Source organism: Gorilla gorilla, chromosome 5 (assembly GCF_029281585.2).
Source record: "Gorilla gorilla gorilla isolate KB3781 chromosome 5, NHGRI_mGorGor1-v2.1_pri, whole genome shotgun sequence".
Classification (NCBI taxonomy): Eukaryota; Metazoa; Chordata; class Mammalia; order Primates; family Hominidae; genus Gorilla; species Gorilla gorilla.
In genome coordinates this window covers 126,618,898-126,632,636 of record NC_073229.2, presented here as the reverse complement: position 1 = coordinate 126,632,636, position 13,739 = coordinate 126,618,898, and the positions used below count along the sequence as shown (strand labels likewise).

General features: G+C 32.9%; 1 pseudogene; it reads left to right on the top strand.

Moving 5' to 3' along the window:
- The window catches only part of LOC101137464 (TAR DNA-binding protein 43-like), an 82,972-nt pseudogene that overhangs the window by 15,146 nt on the left and 54,087 nt on the right, over positions 1-13,739 (top strand).

Below are 13,739 nucleotides of genomic sequence, written 5' to 3'. Positions count from 1 at the left end.
AATGATTAAGATTAGTGAAGAAGGTACGTTGATATCCTAGATAGGCAGAAATGTAGGCTTCTTGTACCAAAAAGCCCAGTTGTGAATGCAAAGGAAAAGTTCTTAAAGGAAATTAGAAGTTTTACTTCATGAACACATAAATGATAAGAAACAGTAATAGCTGTACTGCTGATAGGGAGAAAGTTTTAATGGCCTGGACAGAAGATGAAACCAGTCACAACATTTCCATAAGCTAAAGCCTAATCCACAGCAAGGTCATATCTCTTTTCAACTCTATGAAGCCTGAGATAGGTGAGGAAACTGCAGCAGAAAAATTGGAAGCTAGCAGAAGTTGGTTCATGAGGCATAGGGGAGAAAGCCATCTTCATAACATAAAACTGTAAGGTAAAATAGCAGATCTTGATGGAGAATCTTCAACAAGTTATCCAGGAGATCTAGCTAAAATCATTAATAAATGTGGCTATACTAAACAACGACATAACAAATTTCTTGCAGATGAAACCGCATTCTATTGGAAAGAGGATGCTATCTAGAACTTTCATAGATAGACAGAAGTTAATATCTGCTTCAGAGAACAGGCTGACTGTCTTGTTAGGGGCCAACACAACTGGAAACTTTAAGTTAAAACCAATTTTAACTCACTTAGCATTCTGAAAATTCTAGGACCCTTAAGAATCATACTAAATCTACTCTACCTGTGTTTTACAAATGGAACAACAAAGCCTGATGATAGCACAACTGCTTATAGTGCAATTTTTTGAATATTTTAAGCCCATCACTGAGATCCACTGCTCAGAAAACAAACGGCTGTCAAAATATTACTGCTCATTGACAATGCACCAAAAGCTCTGATGGAAATATAAAGATACTAAATTTTTATGCCTGCTACTACATCCACCTATTCTGCAGCCGAAGAATCAAGGAGTCATTTTGGCTTCCAAGTCGTATTAAGAAATACATACATTCTGTAAGGTGATATCCCACCATAGATAGTGATTCTTGTGAAGGATCTAGGCAAAGTAAAGTGATAACCTTCTGGAAAGACTCACGATTCTAGATGCCAACAAGAAAATTTGTAGTTCATGGGAGGAAGTCAAAATGTAAACATTAACAGAAGTCTGGAAGAAGTTCATTTCAATCATCCTCCTGGATGTCTTTTGGGGGTTCAACACTTCGGCAGAGAAAGTAGTGGCAGATGTGGTGAAAAATAGCCAAAGAACTAGAATTAGGCGTGGAGCCTAAAGGTATGAGTCAATTGCTGCAATCTCATGATAAAATTTGAATGGCTGAGAATTTCTTCTTATGGCTCTGCAAAAAAGGTGGTTTCATAAGATGGAATCTACCCATGATGAATATGTTGTGGAAGTTGTTTATTCCAGGAATAAAGCCTACTTGATCATGCCGAATTAACTTTTTCATGTGCTGCTGGATGTATTTTGCTAGTATTTTGTTGAGGACTTTTGCATCTATGTTTATCAGGGATATTGGCCTGAAGTTTTCTTTCCTCATCATGTCTTTGCTAGATTTTGGCATTAGGCTGATTCTGGCTTCATAGAATTAGTTAATGAGGGTCCCTCCTCCTCGACTTTTCAGAATAGTGTAAGTCAAAATATTATCAGTTCTTCTTTATATTTCTGGTAGAGTTTTGCTGTGTATCCATCTGGTTTAGGGAATTTTTGTTTGGCAGGGTTTTTTTATTACTGATTCAATTTCAGAAATCAATACTGACCTATTCAGAGTTTCAATATCTTTCTTATTCAAACTCAGGAGATTGTATGTTTCCATGAATTTATCCATTTCCTCTAGATGAAGGATGTTCAATCTTATAGCTTCCCTGGGCCACATTGGAAGAAGAACTGTCTTGGTCCACACATAACATAGTGTTAGTGTTACACTAACACTAACAATAGCTGAGGAGCCAATCTCTTAATGTTTTAAGTAAGTTCACAAATTTATTTTGGGCCAAATTCAAATCTGCCCTGGGGCTCATGAGGCCTACAGGACATGAGTTGGAAAAGCTTGCTCTAGATTTTCTAATTTGTGTGCATAGAGTTTTTCATACTATTCTCTGAGGATCTTTTGTATTTCTGTGAGATCAGTTGTAATGTCATCATTGCCATTTTGACTGTAATTATTTGGATCTTTTTGTTGTTGTTAATCTAGCTAATGGTCTATCAATCTTGTTTTTTTTAATAACCAATTCTTGGATTCGTTAATATTTTGTATCTCAATTTCATTTTTGCATCTAAATTTCATTAACTCATTTTCAAATTTCAGTTATTCTTATCCTTCTGCTAGTTTGGCGGTTGGTTTATTCTTTATATTCTGGTTTATTTAAATGCAAATTTAGATTGTTAACTTGAGATCATTCTAACTTATTGATGAAGTTGTTTAGGGCTATAAACTTTTTTATTAATACTCCTTTTGCTGCATCTGAGAGATTTTGGTACGTTATGCCACAATTTTCGTCAATTTCATTTTTTTATTTTTACCTTAATTTCAATATTCACCCAGGAGTTATTCAGGAGCAAGTTGTTTAATTTCCATGTTTTGGAGGTTTTCTTGATGTTAGTTTCTATTTTTATTGTACTGTGGTCTGAAGGTATTGTTGATATGATTTAGTTTTTTTTTAATTTATTGAGACTTGCTTTATGTCTGAGCATGTGGTCAATCTTAGAATATGTTATATGTGAAACTGAGAAAAGAATGTATATTCTTTGGTTACTGGGAGGAGTGTTCTGTGGATGTCTATTAGGTCCAATTACTCAAATATCAAGTTTTAAGTCCAGAGTTTTTTGTAAGTTTTCTACCTTAATAATCTGCCTAATACTCTCAATGGGGTGTTGAAGTTATTATTGTGTGTTTATGTATGTATTTTCATGGACCAAGAAGAACTTATTTTATAGATCCAAGTGCTCCAATGTTAGATGTTTATATATTTAGAATAGGTAATTCTTGTTGGGTTTTACCGTTTATCATTATGTAATGCCCTAATTGTCCTTCTTAATTTCTATTGTTTTAAGAAAATAATACGGGAGTTACAACTCTTGTTCTTTTTTGTTTTTCTTTTGCACGACATCTCCAAAGACTGCAAACTTTAATGACTGGCTCATAAACTACAAATGCATTGAAGAAATCCAGAGTAGCCCATCAGAAGGCAAAGGATTTTAACATCAGAAAGTGAGTTTCCAAATTAAACACAGCAAGTAAATAACTTGATGAAACAATTTGGTTTCTTTTTACTAAGAAAAGGAAAAGATTTAATCCAGAAACTTCTAACTTACCATTTATAACTTGAATGATATGATCTAAACTTAGCATTATATTAATGAACCAAGACAAAATTAAAAGGTGAGACTTGTTCTCAAGAGAGAAGTAAATCAACTGTGTCAAATATTAAGAAGCAACTTATTTTCTGATTAAAGCTAGGAGGACTATTCTAAAGCACGATTATAACTATCTTCAATGAGTAACACAAAACATAGTTTCAACACATGAAAATCTCCTCACAGAAATAGCAATCAGGAGAGAAACAAAAACAATAAAAAATGTAATCTTGGTGGATGTATGAATAATTTGATGTTGGATATATTCCAAAGAGTAGAACTGCTGGGTTGTGGCTCCTGCCTACATTCAGTTTTAGTACAGGTTTCTCATCTATCAGATGTACATGAAAGTTTTCATTATTTCTATATCTATATCCTCAGCAAAACTTAAGCATTTGTTTTGCATAATAGGTACCTAGCATCTCATTTTGGTTAAATTTTTCATTTCCTGAAGGACTAATTATAGTAACTTTTAATAAGCTTTCTGGTAATTAAGTGTGTTATTTTGTGATGTCCCTCCCAAATAATTTTCCAATTTTTAAAGATTTGCTTTCTCCACTTTTTTTCTGCAGAAGAATAGCCTTTTTGATATGTGCATTAATATTTGATCATGTCACTTCTGGAATGTTTTCTGATTTGATAAAATCCAAACTTTCAAATATGGCTCCTAAGTTGTGACATAATGTGGCATTTCATTTACTATCCAAGTTCATCTCTCACTATGGCCTACTTGCACTTAACTCTACCAATTGTATTGAGGTTTCTTCAATAAACTGAATTATCTCTGCACCTCTGAGTCCTCTATGAGTAATAAGTAGTGCATATAAAGACTAGGCTTGATCAGACACAAATTTTATGTACCTTCTCAAGTTCTGCAACAACCTTTCATTTCCAAAGGCACAGTGTGAGTCTCACCTTGGAGAAGCTGCCCAAGCTGGTTGAAGTTTCCCCAGCTAGCATTCCCTGAATGTCCCACATGATGGGTGGAGTCACTCCTCCACTGCCACTTGAATAAAAAAGCACACCACATGATAGAGTATAGTGACCACTGCAATGAATCATTCATATACCCATTCCAAAAACAGGAAACATTTCTTTAGAGGCTGTACCTATTGCCTGCTAACAACAAAGCTAAGGCTAATCTGGGTATGAGTGCTGCTTATAATAGAAAGCACTGCCTACACAAAGGTTACACATTCACCCTGTTTGCAGCCTGTGTCCAATGCCTGGTTGATAGAGAAATACTAAAACCTGGCTCCTTTTATTCATATAATAATTACTGTGAATGGCGCTATAGCTGGGCTGAGTATTCTGTTGTAATTGCATAGCTTTTCTACTTCCTCTTTCATAATTGTTTCTGAGACCACTACCAAATAAATTTCTTGAACTCAAATTTCCTTCTCAGCTTCTGTTTTCTGGGGACTCTCATCTATACTCTTGAGCATCCATAGAGGGTTTTGACGATGCAATGTCATTATCAAATTTAGTGTAGTAGAGTTTGCTCCACCTTAGGGTTAACTTTGAAAATGGGAAATGAAGGTAAGGAAAGAGTTTAGCCAGTGTCTCTCCCTTCGCCCTTATCTAGATTTCACCACAGTGTGGTTTCTCCTTGTAAACTTCAGTACATTTCTCTTCATGGCTCACATGGTCATCTTTTATCATCCTGTGGCACTGTTTCTATTTCATCTTGGCTCATATTATCTTTCCCCCTCCACTCTCTGTATTCGCACATCTAAAACAATAATTATGATAATGATCAAGACTTAACGTTCTGCTTTACAGAGGACCTGAGTTAGGACAGCGACTTTTAGAGTGCAAGTAGAAATATTCTCATTTCTTTCCCACCCACAAATATCCGTTAATATCACTGCCCCTTATGTAACATCTGAGACCGGCCTTAAATCTGTTCAATTACCTTGAGTTAATTAAAAACCTTTTGACAATGGCGGTAACAATATATATTTTTAAGAATCCTCTATTTGTGCTTGTCTTGTCATATTTGTACTTCTACATATGGTACACAATACTTTTGCATTAAATTAAAATAATGATAAAGACTTTTAAAATGTATATGTAGATATATACAGTGTCTGATGCTTGCCTTGTAGATTTGTGCTTTCATCTGGTTATAGTTGTCATTAGCCTGAAAAACTTATTTTTAGCGTATCTTTCAATGGAGATGTGCTAGAAAGAAATTCACACTGCTACTCTATGTCCAGAGAAAAAGAATCTTAATTTTGTCTTCATTTCCCTCCTATTTTATAAGGTATTATTTACATATAGTAGAATTCATTACTTTTAAGTAAACAGGTTAATATATTTTGGTAATTTTCTATAATTATGTTACCACACCTAAAATCAAGATATAAAACTTCCCTCACCCTAACAAATGTTCCCATGCTCCTTTTCACTTTTCAGGTTTTGGGCAACCGCCAATTTGCTTTCTGTTATTATTGTATTTTTTTTCCTAGAATCTAATGTAAATGGAATTATACAGTATATAAATTTTGCATTTTTCTTTTCTCAATTAGCATACTCTCTTCTAGAAAGACCCATGTTGTTTGAATGTATGTTTCATTCATTTTTGTTACTGAGCACTTTTCTAAAGAGTAGATATGCAACAATTTACTAATTTATCTCTTGTTAGACATTTGAGTTGCTTCTAATTTGGGTTATTGTGATTAATAATAAAGACATTCGTACTTATACCTCTTTGTACTTACATATGTTTTCTTTTCTCTTAGCTAAATACAAAAGAATGAGATTGCAGGGCCATATGGTAAATTAATGTTTAATTTTATGAGGCACTTCCATACTGTTTTCCAAAGTTGCACCATTTTGCATTCTCATAATTCCCATCATCAATGTATATGAATTATATTTGCTTCATATCATTGGTAACACATGGTTTCATCAGCATTTTTAGTTTTAGCCATTATACTGAGTGTGATGGTTAATACCGAGTGTCAACTTGATTGGATTGAGAGATACAAGTATTAACCCTGGGCATGTCTCTGTGGGTGTTGCCAAAAGACATTAACATTTAAGTCAGTGGGCTGGGGAAGTCAGGTCCACTCTTAATCTGGTGGGTACAATCTAATCAGCTTCCAGTGAATAGAAAGCAGGCAGAAAAACGTGAAAAGGAAAGATGTGCAAAGACAGACCTCTTTCTGGGCCAGAAAATAAACCGTTTTAACAATAATCAAATTTACAAAAGTAGAAATTATACAATATCTGTTCTCAGACCAGAATAGAACTGAACTACAGATCAATAACAGAAAAACGATTGGAAAAATCTCCAAATTTTTAAGAGATTTAACAGCATACATCAAAACAATACATGGGTCAAATTTAGAAAAATTAATAAAAAATTTAAAATATTTTGAACTGGATGGAAATAAAAATGCAGCTTATAAAATACTGGGGAACGCAGCCAGAGCAGTGCTTAGAGGAAAATTAATAGCATTGGATGCATATTAAGAAAAAAAGACGATATAAAAATCAGTACTTGAAGCTTCAAATTTAGGAAACAAGAAAAAGTAGAAGAAATTAGATTAAAGTAAGTATAAGAAAATGAATAATAAATAAAATACAAACAGAAATCAATTGAATTACAAAGAGAAAATCAATTGAACCCAAAAAGTGATGTTTTTAAAAAATCAAAAAGTTGTAAGCTTATAGCAAGGCTAAAAACAAAGTACAGAAGACACAGTATCAAAAATAAAAAAATAAAGCATCACTACAGATTTTATTAACATCAGAAGGGTAAAAAAGAAACAACATGAGGAATTCTATATTTACAAATTTTATAACCTACATGAAATAAACCAATTCCAAGAAAGACACAACCTGACAAGCTCACAACCACAAAAAAGTAAGCCTATCTATAGTAAATTAATTGAATGAATACTCTTCTGACACAGAAAGCATTAGTTCCATATTACTTTGCTGGTAAAGTCTACCAAATATTTAAGGAAGAAATTATTCTAGTTATCTATATCTCTTCCAGAACCTAGTAGCAGAGGAAATACTCCCTAACTCATTTTTATCAGGATAGCATTTCCCTAATAGCCAAAATAGACAAAGACATTACAATAAAACTGTAGATGAGTATCACTCATGAACACCAGTGCAAAAATCCCTAACAAAGTGTTATCAAATCAAATGCCACAATATATAAAATAAACTATATACCACAACTAAGTGGGAGATATCCCATGTATGCAAGTCTGGTTCAATATGTAAAAATCAATTAGGTCAATTGGCAAGGGAAAAAAACTTACAAGGTCATATCAACAGATGCAGAAAAATCATTTGACAACATTTGACAGAATCCCCATTTATGATAAAAAGCCTCTGTAAGCTAGGAATAGAAGTGAACTCCCTTGTTTTTATAAATAATATTGTTTTAAAGTCTATAGCTAACAGCCTACTTAATGATAAGAAGCTCAAAGCTTTCTCACTAAGATCAGAAACAAGGCAAGAATGTCTCCATTCATGACTGCTTTTAAACATTGTTCAGGAAGTCCTTGTTACTTAATAAAGCAAGAAAAAAAGAAGGTGCTTGTATTGGAAAGTAAAAAGAAGACAACTCTCTTTATTTGCAGATGACATTATCAGCTATGTAGGAACTCCAAAAAAATCAACAACAAAAAAGAATCCTGGGGATAATAAGTCACCATAGCAGAGTTACAAAATACAGGTTAGTATACAAAAGCCAGTAGCTTTCCTATAGCTCAACAATAAAGTTGATTTTGAAATTAAAAAATATATATACCATTTGCATTAGTACTCCCATAAAAGATACTTAGATATAAATCTAACAAAATATCTAGTAAGCTATGTGAGAAAAACTACAAAACTCTAACATAATAAGTCAAAAAAGGCTAAATAAATGAAGGGATATTCCATTTTCATGGACAGGAGACATTATTGTCAAGATATCTGCTTTTCCTAAGTTGATATATAGATTGAGTATGAACTCAATCAGAATACCAGAAAGTTATTTTGTAATAATCAACAAACTCATTTTTAAGTTTGTGTGGAGGGGCAAAAGACACAAAAGAGCCAATAAAATATTGATAAATAAGAATAAAGTTGGATGACTGACACTATCCAACTTTAAGGCTTATTATGATACTACAGTATTCAGAACAGTATATTGGGAAAGAATACATGAACAGATCAAAGGAATAGATAGAAAGCTCAGAAATAGATCTGTGAAAATATGGTCAATTGACTGTTGCAAAGAACAAAGTTAATACATTGGAGAAAACATAATCTTTCAACAAATGGTGCTGAAACTTAACTAGACATATGCTGCAAAAAATAATAATATCAGACTATGTTCTCTTTTCAAAAATGAACTAAAAATAGATCACCAATCTAAATGTAAAATTCAAAACTATAACATTCCTAGAAGATAACATAGAAGAAATTCTAGAAGAACTTGGATATGGTAATGACTTTTTAGATACAATACCAAAGGCAAAATCCATGAAAGAAATAACTGATAAGTTAAATGAATTAAGGATTTAAAATTTTTGATCCGGTAAAGAGCTTGATCAGGCAAGCCACAAACTGTGAGAAAATATTTTTCACAAGTCACAACTGATAATAGAACATCACCTATCATACATTAAAAAAAAAACACTTAAAATCCAACAATAAGCAAATGAACAACCCAATTAAAAAATGGGCAAAATACCTGAATAAACACCTTATCAAAGAAGAGATACAGATGGCAAATAAGCATATAAAAAGATGTTCTGTATTATATGGAATTAGGAAATTGCAAATGAAAACATGAAATAACACTAAACATCTATTAGCGGGGTTAAAATAAAAACACAAACACAACATCAAATGCTGGTGAAGATGTGGAGCAAAAGAAACTATCACTCAATGTTGATGGAAGTGTAAAATTATACAACTACTTTGTAAGGCAGTTTGGAAGTTTCTTAAAAAACTAAACATACTCTTACCATAAAATCCAATTACCACACTGCTTGTATTTATCCAAAAGTGTTGAAAAGTTGGGTCCATGCAACAACCCATACATGGAAGTTTGTAACAGTTTATTCGAAATTCCCCAAACTTTGATGCTACCACAGTGTTCTTCGTTATAAGAATATATACATAAAACGTGGTACACCTAGTCAATGAAATATTATTCAGCATTAAAAAGAAATAACCTATCAAGCCGTGAAAAGGCATGGAGAAACCTTAAGTGACTAAGTGAAATAAGTCAGTCTGGAAAGCTTGTATACTGTGTGATTCCAAGAATAGGACGTGCTGCAAATAGCAGAATTATGGCGACAGTAAAAAGATCAGATGCTAGGGGTTAGGGAAAAGGAAGGGATGAATAAGCAGAATACAAAATGTTTAGGGCAATGATACAATTTTTTATGATACTATATTGTAAGACTCATGTCATTATACATCTATCAATACCCAAAGAATGTACAATGCCAAGAGTGAACCCAAATGTAAACCATAAATTTTGGGTGATAATGATGTGGTAATTAAAGTTTATAAGTTGTTAACAAATGTAGCACTGTGGCATAGGATGTCAACAGCGAGAGAGGCTGTACATATGTGGAGCAGGGGGTTTATGGGAGCTCTGTACCTTCCATTAAATTTTTCTGTGAACCTAAAATTGCTCTAAAAATCAATGTCTATTAAACAAAATGCATGTTAAAAGAAGTAGATGTTCTTTAATTCAACAATTTGGAAAAGCGAAAAGGTAAGTTGGAAATTTTGTTGAAAAAATTGAAAAAAAGAAGAATTCACAGGAAGAGTGAAGGCAAGGCAATTTTGTACAGCCATTCTAGACAGCAATCTGGCAGACCATTAAATTAACTTGTGAATGTACCGAAACCCAGAAATCTCACTCTTGAATTAACATGCCAATGAAACTTTCACAAGAAGTTCTAAAGATATTTTATTCAAGGATATTCATTTCAGTTCTATATGAGTTAGTGGGAATGATAAGCACCCTCCTTGAATGTCTAAGTAAAATATAATTGAGTTTGATTCAATACAATGTAAGTCTATGCTTCCATCAAAAGTAACAATTGATATATACAATGTAAACATTTGGTAAGAAAAAAAGCCTTCAGTGAAAGCAGAAGAAATAAGAGCATTATTATTTAAGGTGGAGTAGATTTTATAAAGTTGGTATAAATTCTAAGTACATTCCCTCATAAACCATAATTACATATTTTTATGATGAATATACATTTAAAGATTTATACTAAAATAATAAAAATGATGTTTATTGTTATGAAATAAGATTTAAAATAAGCAGTGAGAAGAAAAACTTAAATAGTATGCCATGAATTAAGGATTAGTACTGATTTTACTCTTCCTGACAACCTCTGTTAATGGAGGGATTTATATTACAGGTTTTTATGCTACTGGGCCATTTCATAAGTATAAAGCCCTTCCCATAAAGATGAATCCTAATATTCATTCTGCACAAAGAAGAGTAAGTACACTCGGCTGGGTCTTGAGAAGGTACACAAACAAAAGAGTAAAAGCCAGACACAGTCCATTAAAATTAAGAATTTTTCTATAGAGTTTGTGATTATCTTTGAGGATTAATAGTTTTCCACTCAAGACATGCAGCATGTTTAATTTATCCATTTACATATTGAATGAATATGAATAAGTATTCATTTTAAGTAAAAAACTTTTATTGAATACCTGTGGTTCCAGATGCAAGACCAAGTACCTGAGAGGCAAAACTTTGTTCTTGACCTCCACAAATAAAGTTGAGAATATAGACAAATCAACTGATACAATATATAACAATGTAGTTTGCTAAAGTGCAACAGAAAGAATAAGCAGGGTGTTTTAGGAGATAAGACAAATATATAAAACTATAATAGTATATTAGGAATACATTACCCTGCAAATAAGAAATCTTGACTAATGATGATTTAAACTAAATGGATACTAATGGTGATTCTGGCAATAATTTTGGATCTCAATAATGTCTTATCTGGGAATACATTATTTTGAGTTTTTTTTTTCTTTTGCTTCTTGGTTCATAGTCATAAATTGACCACTGCTGCTTCTCTAGGTACCATGTCCTGATCCATGTTCAAAAAAATTTTTTTTAATTAAAGGTAAAGGGCTCTTTGTACCTGAGGTTTTATCTTGATATCCCTGAAGGAAATTCTCCCTATATGATTTCTGATTGCAACTCATTGGCCAGAATTAACACATGCTTTCCTCTAGCAGTGAGGATGCTTGATTAGTTAGTATTTACTTAGAATACTCTTCTTTATAGAAGAGTGAGATAAAGAATAAGAAATTACAGATTTTCATTGCATAAGCCAAATTCATTCTTTGCTGCATAGGAAAAGAAAAAAAAAATAGATGGATGATAGATAGATAGACAGACAGACAGATAGATAGTAGAAGGTGTTGTTTGAGCTTCATTTTTAGTGATAGGTGAAGTATAATCTCACAAATATTTATGGCGGACAAGGGAAGAAAAACATCCCAAGAGGAGAGACACAATTGAAAAAAAATCATGAGCCCTCACTAAAACTACAGTTAAATCTCTGTAGATGGACAAAGAAGTGTTGTTAACAGGGTTGGCACTTGAGGCTAGAATGGTAGGAAATAATTATGTCATGAGATGCCTTCTGAAATAAGTTAAGGAATTTAAACTTTAGCATAAAAGTATAGCAAATCATTAAAATATCCTTAATAACCATGCTACATGGTCTAATATGCATTGTAGAAAATTTGTTCTCATAGACGGTGAAGGAAAAATTAAAGAATTGCCAGACAGATGCCATGTAAGAAATCATTAGAGACAGAAACAAGAATAGTGAAAATGCAATTGAAGTCTTGGCATGGTGGCTCACGCGTGTAATCCCAGCGCTTTGGGAGGCCCAGGCAGGTGGATCGCCTGAGGCCAGGAGTTCGACACAAGCCTGGCCAACATGGTGAAACCCTGTCTCTACTAAAAATACAAAAATTAGCTGGGCATGGTGGTGGGCGCCTGTAATCCCAGCTACACAGGAGGCTGAGGCAGGAGAATCGCTTGAACCCAGGAGGCAGAGACTGCGGTGAGCCGAGATAGCATCACAGCACTCCAACCTGGGTGACAGAGCAAACCTCCATCTCAAAAGATAAAATTGAAGTTGGTGAAATATACTTAAAACATATTAAAGATATTGATTCCATAGGATACAGTAAATGACTAGATAATAAGTAGATGAGATAAATTGATAAAGAGAAATCTAGGATGACTGCCATATTGTAAATTAATAAATGAGTGTCAAGTCATTATAAAACAGGAAATGCAAAAGAAGAATAAATACTGAAAGAGATGAAATTCATTTTTGTATTTGTATAGTTATAAGTGTCTCTAAATATCTAAATGTAGGTGAGAAGGTGTTAAATCAGCAGGGGCAATGGATTTTGGAATAAGTGTAGTAGTTGGAACATTGGTTATAGATGAGGTTTACTATAGATTTTTATACAGAGAACTAATAATCATGCCTTAGGAAAAATAGCAATGTTCAAGGGCTATGTAAAAGATGATGGACCCATGAACAACACTTAGATGGACTTTTTGAGATATCTCAGGAATACTGGAAGGGTTTAGGGTTGCAGAATATGGCAAGAAGTATAGTAAAGTGGTTGAAATGATATGCAGAAGTCAATAATTACATAAAATAGCCTGTTAAGAATGCAGTATCGAATGTATTAGAGAAAGTATTAGTGAGCACCATTTTACTAGAGTGTTGAGGGAAAAGCTAGACACAAGAGTGGGAAATAGAAGTGAATGTGAAGAAATAGAACCATGACTGTAGAGTATGCTCTTAAAAAATAATTTCTTAATCATATGTATATTAACTATGAGACAGTTCATACATCTCATTATACTGCCTTATTTGAATTTTGCATTTTTAGTAAAAAAACCCTACATTTAAATGAGCTCCTTGCAGGCAGATGTATTATACCACACATACAGCAATTTTCATTTTATCTATTTAAAAACATTGCCAGAAGTCTTACTCTAGAAGAGTATGTCAAAAAAAAAGGTATTAATAACATGCTTTCGGTGTCCTTATTTTCTTCATTATTTATCGGATTTTAAAATTTTGCTGCCTTCATATAACTTCACATCACTTAATGGGTTACATTTTAAGAAAATTGCTAGCAGCTGTGGAGATGAATTATGTCTCAATCAAAAAATAATACTAATAAAGCAAAAGTAGAAAATTGGAGAATGTATCTGAAGCTGGACTTTACAGATGAGTGCTTCTAAACTTTGAATAATGTTCAGATTTTTAAAAAATCTTTAAATTTTATTGTCACTTTATTACATCAGATAAAATTAAATGTAATGACATTTTAGCTCTCATTCAACTATATACATTTCATTCA